The sequence below is a fragment of the Mytilus trossulus genome, unplaced genomic scaffold (genome assembly GCF_036588685.1).
Source record: "Mytilus trossulus isolate FHL-02 unplaced genomic scaffold, PNRI_Mtr1.1.1.hap1 h1tg000211l__unscaffolded, whole genome shotgun sequence".
Classification (NCBI taxonomy): domain Eukaryota; kingdom Metazoa; phylum Mollusca; class Bivalvia; order Mytilida; family Mytilidae; genus Mytilus; species Mytilus trossulus.
In genome coordinates, this window is record NW_026963311.1 from 452882 (window position 1) to 471809 (window position 18928).

Here is an 18928-nt window from a genome sequence, read left to right on the forward strand (position 1 = left end):
TGTTATTGTTGTGTCTCCAGATTCGATGCCGTTCTTTGGTGAGAAATCTGAGACCTTAGGTTCCTGAAAGAAAATGAATAAAATGTTTCTTTCTATTACTATTTCTTGGAAAGGTTCTTTTAATTATTTAATTTCACTTTCAGATATATTGATGATGTTCTTTCCATAAACAATCCGAACTTTTCTGATTGGGTTCCATTAATACATCCCCCATAACTAGAGATTAAAGAAACAACAGACACGGCTTCCTCCGCCTCATTTTTAGACTTATATCTCGAATTTGACTTACACAGTCATCTCAGTACTAGAATCTATGACAAACGAGACGATTTTAATTTTGAAATTATAAATTTCCCCCACCTTAGTAGCAATATACCAACTTCACCTGCATATGGGATATATATTTCCCAACTTATTCGATATTCAAGAGCTTGCAGCTCCTACTCAGACTTTGTAAAACTTCATCAGTGTCTGAGTAGAAAGTTGATGAACCAGGGGTATGTCAAAGAACGTCTCGTCCTTTTTTAAAAAAGTTCATCGGAAGATACCAAGACCTTGTTGATAAATATTCCGTATCAACTTCTCAAATAATACACGATGGTCTTGATGTATAGATTCTGCGTACTGATGTTGTGTATCATCTTAACAACATGTTTTATTGTTATATTTGTTATTCTCGTGGTGTATTGTCTGTTGCTTGGTCCGTTTCTGTGTGCTGTTGCGTTTCGGTGTTGTGTCGTTGTTCTCCTCTTATATTCAATGCGTTTCCCTCGGTTTTGGTTTGTTGCCCCGATTTTGTTTTTTGTCCATGGATTTATGAGTTTTGAACAGCGGTATACTACTGTTGCCTTTATTTATTGTTCTTTTATTTGTTTTTGTTCTATTATTAAGATTACTTTTACTGTTGAATGGTTTTATGTGATATCCGATCCGTTTGACGTGGCTCGGTACTTATACATCTCGTCACTGTGTTTGTATTGGCTTTCATTTTTTGGTGATTTGTTTTGTATATGTGACTATATATTTCTTTTGTGCTTATAACGTGACTCTGTACTTTTAAAGATCCCGTCAGTATGATATTTGTCTATAATATGTCATTATGATATCTTTCTTTTATGAATTACTATATACGTTGAACCACAAACGTCAAAATCATTCAATGGCGTAGTGGAATTAACAATTTTTGGATTCTCATAAATTCTATGTATAACTTTTGGACTAGTTTGAATCTCGGTCTATTTCTGTAATTTATTCTTACATACTTTTGATTTTTTAACCCTGTATGCGTACATTGCCTATGTAAGTTTTAAAATTGTTTGTATGCACATTTTAAGACAAATTTATGTGACGTATATAATTTTTCTGACGTCAGACACTCAAATCAATCCATGTGTTCGTAGATAGTAGATGTTTTTGTGTCCTGTTAAATTGTTCCTTTTAAAAGTTTTGGCTTCTCATAAATTCTATGACGTTTGGACTAGTTTGAATCTCGGTCTATTTCTGTAATTTATTCTTACACACTTTTGATTGTTTAACCCTGTATGCGTACATTGCCTTTGTAAATTTTAAAATTGTTTATATGCACATTGAATGACAAATTTATGTGACGTATAAATTTTTTCTGACGTCAGACACTCAAATCAATCCATGTGTTCGTAGATAGTAGATGTTTTTGTGTCCTGTTAAATTGTTCCTTTTAAAATTGTTATACGATGATGACTGATGTACCCATATTTTGACTATTCCATTAATTGTGACTGTTTATTTAACGCATCATGTAAAAGTAGCGGAATTTGATGAGACTGTTATTAAAGTGAGAGGGTTAGCGCTATAGAACAAGGTTTAATCCACCATTTTCTACATTTGAAAATGCCTGTACCAAGTCAGGAATATAAAAGTTCTTGTCCATTCGTTTTTGATGCGTTATGTTTTTTGATTTTGCCATGTGATTATGGACTTTCCAAATTGATTTTCCTCTGAGTATTTTTTTTTTCAATTTTTCAAAAAGTATTCAACATGCAGAAATCTTATACGTTCAGGTATTTCACATCCAATCTTTTATGGTAATGTTCTTTACACAGTACAAAAATGTCAGTATTCAACTCATTAGCTTACAAAACCTTTAAACAGATTTATTAAGAAGGGAAATAGTGTTGTCAGGTCATGAAAGATTGCATATTTTGGCTTTAGTTTTGATTCACTTATAGGGTCTTTGCATCGGAACTAAACACATTTATTTAAAAAGAACCCAGTTGTTTCTCATATATATTATGATAGTATGATACTAAACTCCTAACGGGAGGGATTGTGCCTAATATTCATATGAGGTAGACATAATCTTTCATTCAGTTTAATTGAGGTCTGGAGCTGGAATGTCAGTTAACTGCTAAAAGTCTTATGCTATTTATGTATTATTGTCATGTTATTTGTTTTCTTTTGTTACATTTTCTGACATCGGACTCGGACTTCTCTTGAACTGAATTCTAATGTGCGTATTGGTATGTGTTTACTTTTCTACATTTGTTAGAGGTATAGGGGAGAGTTGAGATCTCATAAACATGTTTAACCCCTCCGCAATTTTGCGCCTGTCCCAAGTCAGGAACCTCTGGCCTTTGTAAGTCTTGTATGGTTTTTTCTATTTAAGTTTCTTGTGTATAATTCGGAGTTAAGTATGAGGTCCATTATCTTTGTACTAGTATATATTTTTTGAAGGGTCCAGCTAAAGGAAGCTTACGGGTGCGGGAGTTACTCGCTACATTGAAGACCCAGTGGTGGCCTTCGGCTGCTGTCTGCTCTATGGTCGGGTTGTTGTCGCTTTGACCCCGCTTTTCCTTTCTCAATTTTGTTTCACTACACTGGTTTAATATACCTCAATAGTAATTTTCAAGTAAATAGGCAAAATATCGGCATTAGGTTTCTTCTATGAAATACGAATTTGTCATGTTATTTTTAGGACCAGTGTATAGTTTATAAGGGATCTCGGTATTTTTTGTAAATTCTTATTTATTCCGAGGTTTGTACTTACATGATCAAAACGGTGGACACAACCTACGGAGCATGCTCTGCTTATGCTGCATTAGGACTGATACAGCCCCGTGTTGGTGGTGGTGTTTGTGCTACGTAGTCTCTAGTGTTTCTATGTTGTGTTTTGTGTACTATTGTTTTTTTATTATAATTGCCCTTCTTTGCAATGACGGTGTGAGTATATTTCCTACGAATGATTTTAAATGTTCCTTTGGTATATTTCGACTCTGTTTTACTCGATAACGAATTCCAAAGTATGATTTTTTATTTTGAAAATAATACTGATAGAAGCTGTGACTGCTTCAAAATCCGCATACAAGTATTTGGCGTGAATAGAATAAAGAATTCACTTTTGGGGGTTTTGAACACGTTTATTGATATTCTTTAAGCAATGTTTTCATGCATCCACTACATGTTTTGATTTTGGGTCGTTAACGGATACATTGTACCACATACATTGTATCTATTGTTCTTAAAACCACAAAGTCTATATCAAAAACTATTCACATCTGTATAGGGTGGAATTTGGAAAATCTTTAAAATAAATATATGGCCATGTTTTGATAAATCAAGATACGATTGTAAAGCTTGATAAACGTCAATTTTACTATTAGTTAAGATATTCTCATGTATTTTGATTAAATTTGATACAAGAAAATTTAAAAAGTATAAGAAACAATTTTAAAAAGTAGTTCTTAGTTGTTTTAACCTATATCATTATTGTGTAAAGTTTACACTGTTTTTGTTTCATAAGTCAGTATTTTGGATGAATTTTGATTGTTTTATGTGAAAAAACTATAAATGTTGTAGATGTTTTATGGCAATGAATATGTGTCACTTCAATAAAAAAACTAAATCTATAGAAATATAATCATGATTTGGAACTTGCACATACAGATTCTTCCAATGCACCGAGTGTGACACGATACTTATCCACTCAAGTTCATTTTTTTCAAATTTAAAATGCGAAGCTTGCCGAGCGTTTTAAATATTTAAAGTTTAACTGTCGAGAGTGAATAAATGTCATGTTACACGAGATTTGGTGGTGTAATCTGTTCCTCTAATGATTATCAAACAATATGCAGGCACACTTGTTCCTCTTTTTCGAATTATCTGCAAAAAGGTGTGTTCTTTCTATGTGACGTCATCAGGAATTGTCGCCTTTTTGCATTCCGTCACAATAGAATTTTCAGAGGACAGCAAGATAATTCGACGTCCTAATGTGATTTGAACTAATAAGGAACCGAGATCAAACGAACCACACGTTGATTGCATATTTTTCATACAATGGGTGCAAAAACGTGATAAATTGACAAATAAAATTGAGAAAAGGAAATGGAAAATGTGTCAAGGTGTCACACCACCAATTACATCCTCATATTTAGAACGTAGTAGGCCTACTCGGACAAAAATAGTGCATTTGATGTCATTGTTTACTTAAATTAACCAACGAATTGGCAGAAATGAAACTTTTGGTGAAAGAGAAATATATTTAGACCATTTTGAGCTAAAATGTACTTGTTTATGAGTTTGCATTCGAAATTGAGGATTAATGCATTGCATAGTATACTAATTTAAGATTTCCAGAAAACCAGGGGTTAATTTTCGTGGTACCTCTGTTCGGAAGACCTTTTTTATATGATTTTAAACATCTGTTGAAAATTGGCATGTAGAAAGCTGATACATGTATGATTCAGGATATACCTGGTTTCTATGAAGTTAAACTAAAGCTAAAATATTTAGAAAGCTGTGAAAATTGCAAAATTTGGTTGAACAGATAAGGACTTTTAATTGGTGGTATGACACCTCAAAGCAACCACAACCCGATCATATGGCAGACGACACGCGAAGGCCAAGAATTAGAGAAAAGGTAATATCAACTTTGTTGGTTCGCATAATAAAATATTATATTATGTTAATACTATCGCTTCTATTTCTAGCTAGAGATTACAAAAGATTCATTTACCGTCATCACAACGAAAAATAGCAAAAACATTTAAAATAAAAAAAAATCTCTTTCCTGAAAATTAACATTTTGACGTTCTTTTTATGATAACACAAATAGCATAAAATACACCTTAATAATACGTTTATGTGATTTATAAATTTATAATATAAAATAACTGTGTTTGGTATATTGCATAATGTTAATGATTGACAATAAAATTTGCTAAAAAAATATATGTCTAAACTTTTTATAAAATGGACTTATTATTCATTACCAAAATGACCCCGACCAAACTTACCCCTTTTCATAAAACATAGAATAGAGCATAATGCATCTTATGTTTAAGCAACTTAAAACACTTATTACTAAAGAATGAACACAATATCCTCCTTTGACCTACCTTAAACCTGAAGTAAATGCTATCGGAACTGCTTTTATTTCCATTTACTGAAACATATGTTATGTTTGAGTTTGAAGCGCCCCACTTTCCAGTAACACAGGTCAACCTGTTCAGATTTAAAACACGAAAGGTACACAAGATGAAAATATCTAAAACATTTTGTTTTATGTAAACATGTTTATATTGTTAAAGTTTAGACGAAGTACATAATACAGCAGTTTCTGAATGGGACAAAATGTGTTTTTTTCATTACAAAGATTGTTAAAAATGCATAACCAAATATTACATTTCTAATATAAAGTTCATACAACTATAGTTTTTAAGTATCGAGTTTGATGAGAACATCCATTACGGATTTAACTTCGTAGAATCTTTTTTGATGAATGCAAAGCTATGAAACAGAGTGAACGCCAGTCACATGTTTTTTATTCATTGACGATTTCCTTCAACATATGGTAATTATATAGTCCGTTTTTGGAGATAATAAAATTATGATTTTCTCTGTATTCTTGTCCTATTTTTTTATTTTTTTTTTTAAATATTATGTCTATCGATAAGGCTTTGTTATGGCTGTCTTTATTTGTCTGTTTATTTAACGCATCATGTAAATATAACGGAATGAATTTGATGAGACTGTTATTAAAGTGAGAGGGTTAGCGCTACATGTAGGCCCAGTAACACGCCTTTCTGGCCAAAAATATATCAGTCTTACAAAATTATTAAAAGGTATACTTTTAGCTATTAATTTAAAAGAACACATTCGCACGAAACTGTATTCAATACCCCTTTCAAAACGTCATTCTCTTTTCGATTATGTTCGGAATCAACTGTTACAAACCCTCATTCAAACAAAGACAAACTTGAAGCTATATTTCGGATATTGCAAGTTACAGAATTTTTAAGCCAGTCTGCTTTTGAAAAGATGAAAAAGAGAAAACATCTTTCTTTATTTCTTTTTTTGCCAACAAAGGTATTATTCAAGTCTAAACCTCCTGATTTCATGCGCACTTGTGCTAGTCCCCAATTAACATATCATCCTGCTGGTCACAATATTACCGGTGACAGCAAAATTGTTTTAACAAAATTGCTCTACGAAATGTGTTATCGAAAGGTTCCAAATGTCATGAGCCTCAATCCATCAATTGGAAATACAACTTTAAAATGTTGATGGATTCAGTCGAAGATTATGCCAGGCAATTGGCTAAGCGCGAGAAGGAGGACATAGACACTCTTTCCCGATGGATTCAGGCGGTAGTATTGTTGATATAATCAGAATTAAGAAACTGAATGGGTCTATCAATGTTCATGCTACGTCAATCTTCAAAACACCTATTCTACCTCCATGACAAATATGTTGTTGTCCCCGCAGATAAAGCCCAAAACAACATCGTTTTTTGTGTGTAAAACTCATTACATTAACAGCTTGATAAACGAATTAGATATTCACCATTCATTTAGAAACTCAACATCTTCCCTCAAGACACTTACCAAAGAGGAAATCCAGGATAATCATAGGTATTTTCTATGTTCCTTTGGAATTTTAACCAAAGATGAAGAACTTTATTTTCAATCACTGTATTGGATACCTAAACTAAATAAGTGTCCTTACAAACAGCGGTATATTGCTGGGTCTTCCAAGTGCTCCACGAAACCTGTTTCTAACTAATTAACATTAATTTTATCAGCAATCAAAGATGGGCCTCAAAGTTATTGTGAAACTGCCATTTTCAGAGGTGGCGTGAATCAGATGTGGATACTTAAAGAATCCAAAGATCTTTTTTCATAAAATCTAACTCTCTTTCATCTTGTAACAGTATTAAACCACTTGACTTTTCTACTCTTTACACAAGTATTCCACATTTCAAACTAAAAGACAAATTGAAAGAGTTGGTATTACTTTGCTTCATAAAAAAATAATGGCCAACGTAGATACAAGTATATTGTCGTAGGGAGTGATTAATCCTACTTTGTGAAGGATCACTCTGATTCAGACAAAAAATTCTCTGAAACTGGTATTATCAAGATGTTTGATTTCTTGATGGACAACATATTTGTTACGTTAAGAGGACGTGTTTTTCAACAGACTGTCGGTATTCCAATAGGAACAATCTGTTTCCCTCTTCTTGCCGACTTGTTTCTTTATTTTATGAGGCTGACTTCATGCAGAAACTTCTTAGGACGAAAGAAAAGAAGTTAGCATGTCATGTAACTCTCCTTTCCGCTATATAAATGACGTTCTTTTACTTAATAATTCAAAATTTGGTGACTATATGGAGCGCATCTAGTCAACCGAACTAGAGATTCTACAAAAATATTGTACATGTTATAACTTGTATAATGCAAAAATACAAGTTATAACATGTACAAAAGTACCTCGTACATGTTATAACCTGTACAAAATATTGCTTAAAAATGGTTTTAACTTGTACAAAATCGAAAAATAAGGATATGTTTCTATTATCGTGACAGACGTTTTTAACCTCAATGATATTTTCATAACTTTTTTTATTATTCCTTTATGTTAGTGTGTTTTGTCCTTTTTTTAATATAGTTAATGGCCAGGGGTCGGTATTATGAAGCATTCCTAAGACCTGTCATAAGATATATCTTAGAACATATCTTATGATACCTTAGCCGTATTTGTCACAACTTTTTGGAATTTTGGATCCTCAATGCTCTTCAACTTTGTACTTGTTTGGGTGTATAAATATTTTTGATTTGAGCGTCACTGATGAGTCTTATGTAGATGAAACGCGCGTCTGGCGTACTAAATTATAATCCTGGTACCTTTGATAACTATTTACATCACTGGGTCGATGCCACTGCTGGTGGACGTTTCGTCCCCGAGGGTATCACCAGCCCAGTAGTCAACACTTTGGTGTTGACATGAATATCAAAAATGTGGTCATTTTTATAAATTTCCTGTATACAAAACTTTGAACTTTTTGAAAAACTAAGGATTTTCTTATCCCAGACATAGATTACCTTAGCCGTATTTGGCACAACTTTTTGGAATTTTGGATCCTCAATGCTCTTCAACTTTGTACTTGTTTGGGTTTATAAATATTTTTGATTTGAGCGTCACTGATGAGTCTTATGTAATAGTAAAAGTTCAATGATAAGTTAATATTGATATTAAAATACCTCCGAACAAAAAGGGGTGTTCAGATCCCCGAGCCCGAAGGGCGAGGTGATTTGAACCGCCCTTTTTGTGAGGAGGTCTTTTAATGTCAATATTAACTTAATAATTGAACTTTTACTGACTTACAAACCGTCAAAAATATAAGAAAAGTACATAAAAAGAACTTGCAGAAACCTAATTTCCCTGAACTGGACGAGTCTAAATATGTTCAACATAAATGATAGTTAAACAGTACTCAGACTGATATATACAATTAACAGTTACAAATTGAAATGATAACGGACCGATTTAATGGCATTACATCATATAATTATTTATTTATGATAAAAAAAAAATTGGCCTATAAATAACACCAAATGATTGTTTTACAAAATTAGGGGGAAAATTTATACTTTTTTAGCCAACTTTTCGAAATAACGATTTCTTATTTAATAAATCAGGCAAACAAAACCCCATACAGACCTCATTTATAACTGAACAATGAATATTATGCCCAACAACTTCATGCTATATATACTTGATGTTTTTGATCTATCAGTAATCATGAAATAGATTCGCAAAGATCAGACCTTAGAAAACAGTAAGTAAACTCTTCCAACAATTAGCTACAGCTTGTTTCAGAACTTCTAATCGGACAGACCTAGATGCACAAGGTCCTTCACAATATTCATTCGGTAAATGTTCCTTTTGTTTCTGATTTGGTAATTTGGTAATTTTCCTACATTACGTTTAAATGCAAAATAATTAGTTTTGTCTATTCAGTCCAATTAATTAATAGAACTTGCTTTATTTGTGTGGTTTTTTTTTTAATACAAACTATCACTGGCCCGATCAAAACGTGTGAGGTGAGATATATTCGCAAGTTCAATGCATTATATGAAAACAAACTCTTTAATTTAGTCGTCCGTTATTTCCTTTTCATTTCTAAATGAAGCAAAAACACCTGAAAAAAAAAACTATCTTTCTTAGTTTTATCCTTGCCTGACATAAACAATCATAATTTTGTTATAAATCGTATTAAAACAGTAGATAAGAACCATAGTAATTTTTTTTTTTAATAAGCAGTCAGTTATGTGATGAACGGAACAGAACCCCCCCTTTTCCAAACAAAAACCCATAGAAATAGAAATGGAAATTGTAAATTATAGCATTTTACAAGATCTTGTCTTTGTGTGCTAAGTACTAGTACAGATAATTCAATTAAGTTGATTGATTGTTGTTTGCTTTACGTCCAGTAGCAAATATTTCATGTATGTTCATGACTTTAACACATGAATTTTAAATACAATAGGAAGGTCGTACAATAGGAGGTCGACAGTGAGGTTGGACGTGAAACTTTAAAATGCCACTGTTAAATGAGGGCATATTGAAAAAGGACAGAAATTTAGACTTGAAACAGCTGGCAATATTCGGACCACTCAAGTAATAGGAGTAAGAGTTTTTAATTTGCCGAGAGCGTTGATCCATAAAATTTACCCTGAAGTCGATCATCCATGTTTACAATATTATTTCACGCATCCAATTTAGGTTAGATACTCTTAGCTCGCTTTTGTAACCGTGAGAATTCTGTGAAGGTGTATTGTGTATTGTACTACTGATCACTACCGCTCTCCTGGTTGGTATCGTATGGGGGTGGTTCGCCTCGAGAGCGGGAGGTAATTTGTTCGAATCCCGAACTGGTCAAACAAAGACGTTAATTAAATTGGTATTCTATTTCAACGCTTAACACGTGGCATCATAGAGTAAGAGCACAGACTGGCCGACTCAGAGTCGGAAATGTGTCCGGACGGGGTGACTTTTAATCCTGCGAACTAATATCTTATGAACTTGCACGATAAAAAAAACCCGACTCAGCTTGTCAGTCTAGTAAAAAAACGGGGGTTAAAACTCTTATTATATTTACATGTTATCGTCCTGAATATTAATTGTATTTGCCGCTGGGCGTCATCCATTATCATTATTTATTTTATCGTTATAGTAACAGTGAAGTGTTTTTCTTTTGCTGGTTTATATTACAACTTCTTAAATTTTCACCGAACAAAATTAAAATATGGCAGGTGAAATTTTTCAACCAAACACTTTTTGGTGATTGTTGGGATATCTTTGACGGTAGATAATATTAAATCAATTGTGCATTTTCGGATACATAATATTTGACGGAAAATATTATTGAATTAACTCCGTATAACTATTATTTAGTCATAGGTCGGTTTTGAGCTTATTATTCTGTCTATACGCATCTTTCTATAAAAAAAAAGACCGAATGTTGACTCTAAATATTTTTATTTATCTGTGTCTTTGGGTTGCTGTCGCATTAATGTATACCTTTATCTCCTTTTATTTAAAACCAAATGATTCGCATCGGTATACAAATATTGACATCTCTGGAGCTCTCCCGTCCCACAGTATACCCTAGGCTTGCTAAATGGGTGCGTTCGTTTGGCTTATTGGATATATAAATACGCAGCTTTGTCCGATCAAAATATAATATGAATGCATATCTGATGCCTGGTGCAGTGAGAATTTCACGCTATCTATAAAAAGACATAATTGGGAAAGACGATCTACGCACGAGTTGAATAATTGAAATGTGTAAACAACAAAAAAAGGTCAGCTAAATCTTTTCAAACAAGTCGCATGGCTGATTTTAAGAACATTTTTTGTGACTTTTGCTAGAACAATTATAGTAGATGAAAAAAAAATATATAACAAAACCGACCAGCAAGACAATATAAAAAAAATGAAACGCCCAAAATAAGTTGAATCTATTTATAAATTGCTGTCAATCTTTTTTATCATTTTTTTTTTGCTTTTGTGACAACTATTTGACCAGTCTGAGATACAAATAAACTTGAAACAGCACATTTTGTCACCTAGACGAGACAGCCATCATTGTACGCTTTAATACATGAGTTATTGCCACTCAATGAAGATTGTTTTTCTATTCTAGTCCCCTCACCTATAAGTTTTGATGGAAATTATACAATGTAATCCCTGATGTGTACTACGACAACGTTTTTTAATGTTAAAAAAAAATCCAAAGAGAAAAATGATGGAAGAAATGTTAAGATTTACGCATAAAAATTCAAATGTAAATAATACTGAAATATATAAAAATTGGAAAACTGTTTGAGACTATAATCAATTGAGGACAAATGATTATACATCACTAAATGAAGCTGACTAATTTATTGCTCCTTTGTGTCCAGTGGCAAATATGTCATGCATATGCTAGATGCCAAGTTGATCAATATGAAGCAAATGCTTACAAATTTAGAGTGGCATATTTTTTTTACAATAAGGCAGAGCGTTCGCTAGAGGTAAAACGTATGCCGTACACGTAATAGAATAGATTTGAACCATAATGATCGAACTCTTAAGTTAAGCTATTAGCCCTCCTTCCCTCATTTTTCTCCACGATAGACGAATGCCATAAACAAAAGGGCATGAATTACAATCAATAACGGCCACTATAAGTAAATGAGATATGGACTTTTTTTATAAATAAATTCCTATTGCAGCCAACATCTTCTGGTTCGGGACAGGTTATTATTTCCACAAAATACCGCCTGATTATTGATCGGCGATATTTAAGCAACCAAAAGCACATTGAATCAAACAAATTCTTAAATTGTAAATTAAGGTATTTTGCTGGGTGTTTTTTCACGATCCTATTTCGGACCCCCTGACTTTAAGAGGGCGTATCTAATTAGTCATGCCCGATTAACTTTAAGTAAATTGAACCTCAACTTAAAGACCTACATCGGGTAAATAAGTTCGAGGTACAATAAGTAGACAATAGAAATCCTTTGTGAAATGAGATCGTCCCAGGTTTCTTAGATAATTATTTTGCGTTGAATAACAATGAAAAATGCACGAGCAGGTTTGTAAGTAGACGAAACGCGCGTATGGCGTACTAAATTATAATCCTGGTACCTTTGATAACTAATTATGATCCTGTTATGTCTATCTATGGTCATATCTTTATTTGATGAATTTTAATTGTGAGTGTCCACTTTAAAGGCAATAGTAAAATACTTTCATTCAAGTTGACACAAAAAGACATAAGAAGATAGCCAGGATAGATGTCCACAAATAAAATTGGGAATGCAAATGAGGTATGTGTCTAAAAGATAACAACCCGCCCATGGAGCAGACAACATCCAAATGCCACAAAAACATGTTTTCAAAGTAGAGGATATATATTTAAAACATCAAAATGACATTTGCCTCATGCAATGATCTTATAGTTTATAAAAAAATGAGTTATAAATTTACATAAGTGACATGCTGAAGGCCAAAAATGTTGAAGAGAAATCCAAAGACATTGATAATGAAGTGTGGTCCAATGAAAACTATTTCAGCTCTCTCTTGCTTTAAAAGGAGTAAGCATAAGACATTGTTTAAGTCTTTGCATGTTATACAACGAGAGGGAGGAATATTACCCAAAATTATTAGGCATTGTTCTTAAATTTTTTGGAAGAATTTAGTTACTAGAACAAGTATTTAATGTAATTGTCATTTAGGAAATGCAAGCTTATAGTTAATAGTGTCACACTTATTTAAGACATGATGGACTGCATAAAACATACAATTACATGAAAACACATTTTGCCAATAGAAGTCATGAAACAAAAATTCCTGAAACTTTGTGATCATTGTCCTCTACGGAAATAGATACGTTCTGGCCTTTTTATTGTTGTTCTTTATGCATTGGTGAATTTAAATGTATATTTTACTTCATTAAGATTTATCTTAAATTTTGTACAAGTAAAAACCATTTTAAGCAATATTTTGGACAGGTTATAACAAGTATGAGGTACTTTTGTACATGTTAAAACTTGTTTTTTTGCATTATACAAGTTATAACATGTACAACATTTTTGTACATGTTATAACCTGTACAAAATCGCAACTTGTAAACGACATATATATGTAGAACAAACGGGGGAAACACTATATCAACGGATGCTATTGAACTTTTAAAAAATTCGAACAATAAAAACAGAAGATCCGGTAGCCAATCACGTCAGTAATCATAATCATTCGACGACAAAGGAGTAGGTTCAGTAAAACCCCTTTTTGGCCCCAAAATATAGCAGTTTTAGAAAATTGTGAAAACATAATCTTTAAGCAATATTTTAGAAAAAAAACATGCTTCTGCTACATGAGTAATTGCTGTTTTTAACAATACAATGCACACGCATCGCGTTCTACCATCATATATTATGCTTAACTATTGAAATCTTAAAAATTTGAGCTTTTTGGCTATAGAACCAGGTTTAATCCACCATTTTCTACATTTGAAAATGCCTGTACGAAGTCAGGAATATGACAGTTCTTGTCCATTCGTTTTTGATGCGTTTTGTTATTTGTTTTTGCCATGTGATTATGGACTTTCCGAATTGATTTTCCTCTGAGTTCAGTATTTTTTGTGATTTTACTTTTTATAAAGAACATAAGCTACAATTTATTTATTATGGAATACCAAAAACTGTAATTTACATAATTGTTCAAAGTGTGAAAAGATCCTCTTACAAAATAACATGCAAAATGTCTTATTTTGTCTCATTCGGTCAATGTCACTTTCAGATTTCCATGATTAAACTCTAATATGATACTTAACGCTGACAGCACCAATAACAAGTATTATTCAGAAAAGAAAAACGTAGATATAGTGTCATGACAAATATGCAATTCCATTTACCCAGTACCTATCGGTTAATGAGCATGTGTATCTGATGCACTTATTTGAAACTAAACTTCCAAATGTATTAAGTCTTCATGTTTAACATGTTTAACTGTAGTATTCAAAGGTTTGAGTCAATCTCAAGCTGGTTCATTATTGAAGCTAGACTTGCTTTAGCAGCATGGTGTCAGTATCATACAAATTGTTATGAACAACTCATACGTATACCAAACGTATTGTTCTTCATGATTCATTTATATGAAATATACTTGTATTAAAGTCATAAGAAACCTCAAATTAAAAAAAAAAATATGCATATGTTTTTTATAACTAAATGGATAGATTTCATTATACAACTTATGTACAAAATTATACTTTTTTCTGAGGAAAATTCTTTAATTTGTCCACATTTAGAAGAAGTTTACTTATTTTTAATTGCTTGCTCCCAGGAAGCAATTCGCCGACATATTTTCCGTATGCATAGTGACCCGAGCGTAACTCCTCGTAAAAATCCGGTGACCACAATACGCATGGATCTGTCATTGAAATAAACAAATATCTGATTATACATGTTAAACGTGTTAAACGTGCTCAATACCCATGCTTTTTGTGATTTGTTTACTATAAGGTGACAATTGGTAAAACTTGGCTTCAAAACACGGCATTTAATGAGCAGCCATATTTGTTAAATCATAACAAACAGAGAAAACAAAATTGACGATTATATGATATATTTGCGAAAATAATGATAAAATCGTGCACAGAGGACTAAGTTTATGGTGTATACATGCATTGGTTAAAGAATTGGACAAACATTATTTTCACCACTCACTCGTTTCATATGACTTTAAACTTTATGTGTCCTTACTTTGTAAACGGTTTTTGGACTGTTACGTTGTGACATTCTACGCCATTAAGATCAACAGATATACTATCATTGACATTTCCAAGGTATTTTCCAGTAAACGTCACCAATGTACCACCCATTCTTGGACCATTTGATGGATACACCTGAATAATAAATATTTAACTTGTTTTCAATAGTATTGTTTATGAAAATGAAGAGTCATCTGATTTGTTAGGTTACCAGTTGTGGAATTTTGTTTGACTTTTATTTCGCCTGACGGACGGTGCATGTATTGCAGAAGACGCTCATCGTGTTGGTGCATACAATATTGGTCTACCGCGATTCCTTCCATGTTTGTGTGTTATCTTAACTTTTATCTTCAAATTGCATTTATAAGAATCGAACATTTAACATTATTCAAATGCAGTTTATCTCAAACTTAAGACATGGACTCTGATTGTAAAAGATCATAACATTAGGTTTGACAAAGTCTTTCTGTCATGAAAAGTGATGACATCTTCAAGTATGTCTGTTTCTATGTAATACAATCTCATTTTCATTTAATGCATATGTGTAAATTGGAACGCATGGTTGTTAATCTGTTGAAATTATTAATGTAAATGATTTATTAAAAAAAATATGTGATATGAAGGCCGCGATCAACTAGCAATCAAGGGATGTGAATGTAAGGAGTTATATGTGGATTTTCAAAATTAGCAAAATTCTAACTATATGGCATGCATAGTAAGCTATTATATAATGAAATGTTTTCTGTTCGAATACACAAAATTTAACCAACTTTTCTATCTGATTTTACTGCTATTATAGTACACATGTAGGACATATCGAAAATTTTGGTTGTTCAAATCCACTTCATTTCGAGTATGTTTAAAGGTTTTGGCTTTCGCAATAATTTTACATTTCCTTATTTTATATACACCATTTTATATATTTAAAATTCCAGTGTCATTACATATAAACCTGATGTTTTTTATGAATGCTTATTTTTTCTTGAAAACGTCAAACTATTTCTAATTAATGATATTTCCAACATATTAATATTTAAAACTAATTTTCCAATTTCTTTTTCTTTAGTTATACAGTTAAATCAATGTCCACGGCAGTGAAGATGAAATTGTACTTAGAAGCATGTTAGACAGCATCATTTTTTCAAGTGTTTGTCCCTACTCGTACGAAATTATACGGCGTATTACCTAAACCAGGGGTAAGTGGTAGTTACGTGTCCAGATACATGCGTAAGGGAACAGGAGACGTAAGTTTGTAATTTTTACAAGCTTAGAAAAAAGTGGTAAACCTGCCGTAAATTGAAATAAGCAAGACATACATTTACCTCTGGGCGTAAAACCGTAAGATGGGAGTAAATCATTATACCCATAATGCTTTGTGTATAGGATCATGCTTTTTTTCAAAATCTAGATCTCTGGTATAAGCTTGAAAGAGTTGTTTGACATTTGACGGCTTGATATACTCAGGGGAAAATATTTGTGTTGTGCTTTTAGGAAGAAGTTGAAATTGGAATTATGGAATGATCAATGGAAATTGTGAAATGAAAGGAAAGTAGTATACATGTGTGAGTTTAACTGAGTTAGTAAGTTTAAGTTTTTTAATGAACATTTATTTCAATTTCTGGAAACCCTATTATCCTGATTTAGAGTAATTTCTCGCAATTTGATTGGCTGATATTGTCCTAATAAATTTCAGTACAATTTTTTATTATGTCGATATGAATTATCTCCCTTATTTATTACGTCAAATGGGATTATCTCCCTTCTACCATTGACCTAATAAATTATTTTTTTAAATGAGTTGCTTCATAGTCCTAATATTTTAATTTTTCACAGTTTTAGATTAAATATCTAAAATATATTTGGTTGATGTTGTCATTATATTGAATTTAAATATAATAATATGTAATATAACAAAATCAGGATAAATTCGTTACACAGTGTTCAATTGTCCTAATACGGAATTTATCGGGTCAATAAAATTCATATCGGGTTTGGCTTCGCCTCACCCGATATGAATTTTATTGACCCGATAAATTCTCGTATTAAGACAATTACACACTGTGTAACTAATAATATTGGATAATAACATTTAAATCTTAAACAACAGTACAAGCTTGTAGCAAATACACAAAGAACACAGTAAGGGTAAATAAATTGTAGCATTATGTAAGGATATTACGACTAGTTTATTTATGGACCGGGCGTACTAACGCATATAACGCCTAATTATACGTCTGGTTTCCGCCTCAATTACGCTTGGTTTTCGCCTGGTTGACGCCTGGACATGTATTCCTCAAACACCAAAATGACACCAGAATAAAGTATGATTCATACGCCTTGATTCCGTGACATTTTGAGGCGACACATTTTGTATGTGTGGCAAACAAAATGTAGTCAAGTGTTAGGTGTTTATTTCGTAAATTGGGAATGGGGAATATGTGAAAGAGACTACATCCTGACCAAAGATCAGAAAACAACAGAAAGGCCACCGATAAGTCAGCTGGCCCCTAAATAAAAATGTGTACTACTTCAGTGAAAATGGACGTCATACTATGAAACTGTCTACTATATAATGTTTTATTCAGTGTTCCATTAAAATTAAAGTTGTCGATTCTGATATGTTTGATTCATGTTCTAAAATGGTAAAAATTCCTTAGTTAACAAACAGGTTCCTTCTGTAGTTATGTATTCAAAGTGCATGGAATGTATTTATAAAAGAAACAACAGCGGTTTAATGTAGTATCATTGTAATCCAAATATAAACACATAAAGAATATGGAAGAAGAATGTTGACAAATTAAACCTTACTTATGCATGGGAGTTTTTTTAATTTCCTGAATCAAATATTTACAATTTGTAATTAAAATGTATATATAGATTCTTATATTGATACCAGTGGATTATCAGATTTATTCGATCGAGTAATTAAATTTGAGAGTCAGAGCCTTGGCGAGGACTTTGAAATCGATTATTTAACTCTCGAGATTAGATGAATCAGAAAATCCACCAGTAACCATGTAAGAATCTGTTTTTTTAATGATTATCAAATAAATTTTCATTTTTGATGAATGAAAAACCCATTCGAATGTCTTCCCGCAACAAAGTTGTCAATTTCATGAACACCTGTTAGCATATTACGAGTGATCCGGTAAGCTGGTAAAGATTATGCCCCTTTTCCTCATCCAATCATCTTCTAAGACCATCGGCAACAACACTTTGGTTTATTTGTTTTATACAATGGGTCCGGAAAGGGTTAAATTGACGAACAATTAGAAAAATATAGGTTCTACCACTGCATCGAGTGTGATACGATATCTATCAACTCGAGACAGTAAGATTTTCTAATTTTTAAAGCTTAACTGTTCAAAGTGGGTACAAATCGTATTGAACGAGATCTGGTGGTGGAATCTGTTTCTCTAATGTTTTGTAGACGATATGCAGAAATCTTAATCCTTCTTTTCGAATGACCTGCAAAAAGATAGGTTCTTTCTACGGGACGCCATCAGGCATGGTCGCCTTTTTCATGACGTCACAATAGGAATTTCAGAGGAAACAAGATAATTTGAAGTCATAATCGAATTTTAACCTATGAAGAACTGTAATCAAACAAACCACACGTTGATTAAATAAAAAAATCAACAGGCCTGGAAAGGGGTAAATTGGGAGAGAATAAGAGAAAGATCTATATTACATCTCCATACCGTATGTATCGTACACATTAATCAGTCGAAACACGTATTATTAATTTTATTTCGTTAATTAGTGACTGATCTTTAATTTAAAGTCTTGTACCTGATAAATTTCTGGTGGACACTTCGAAACGTAAATGTCTGTAAGAGTGGTGTAGTA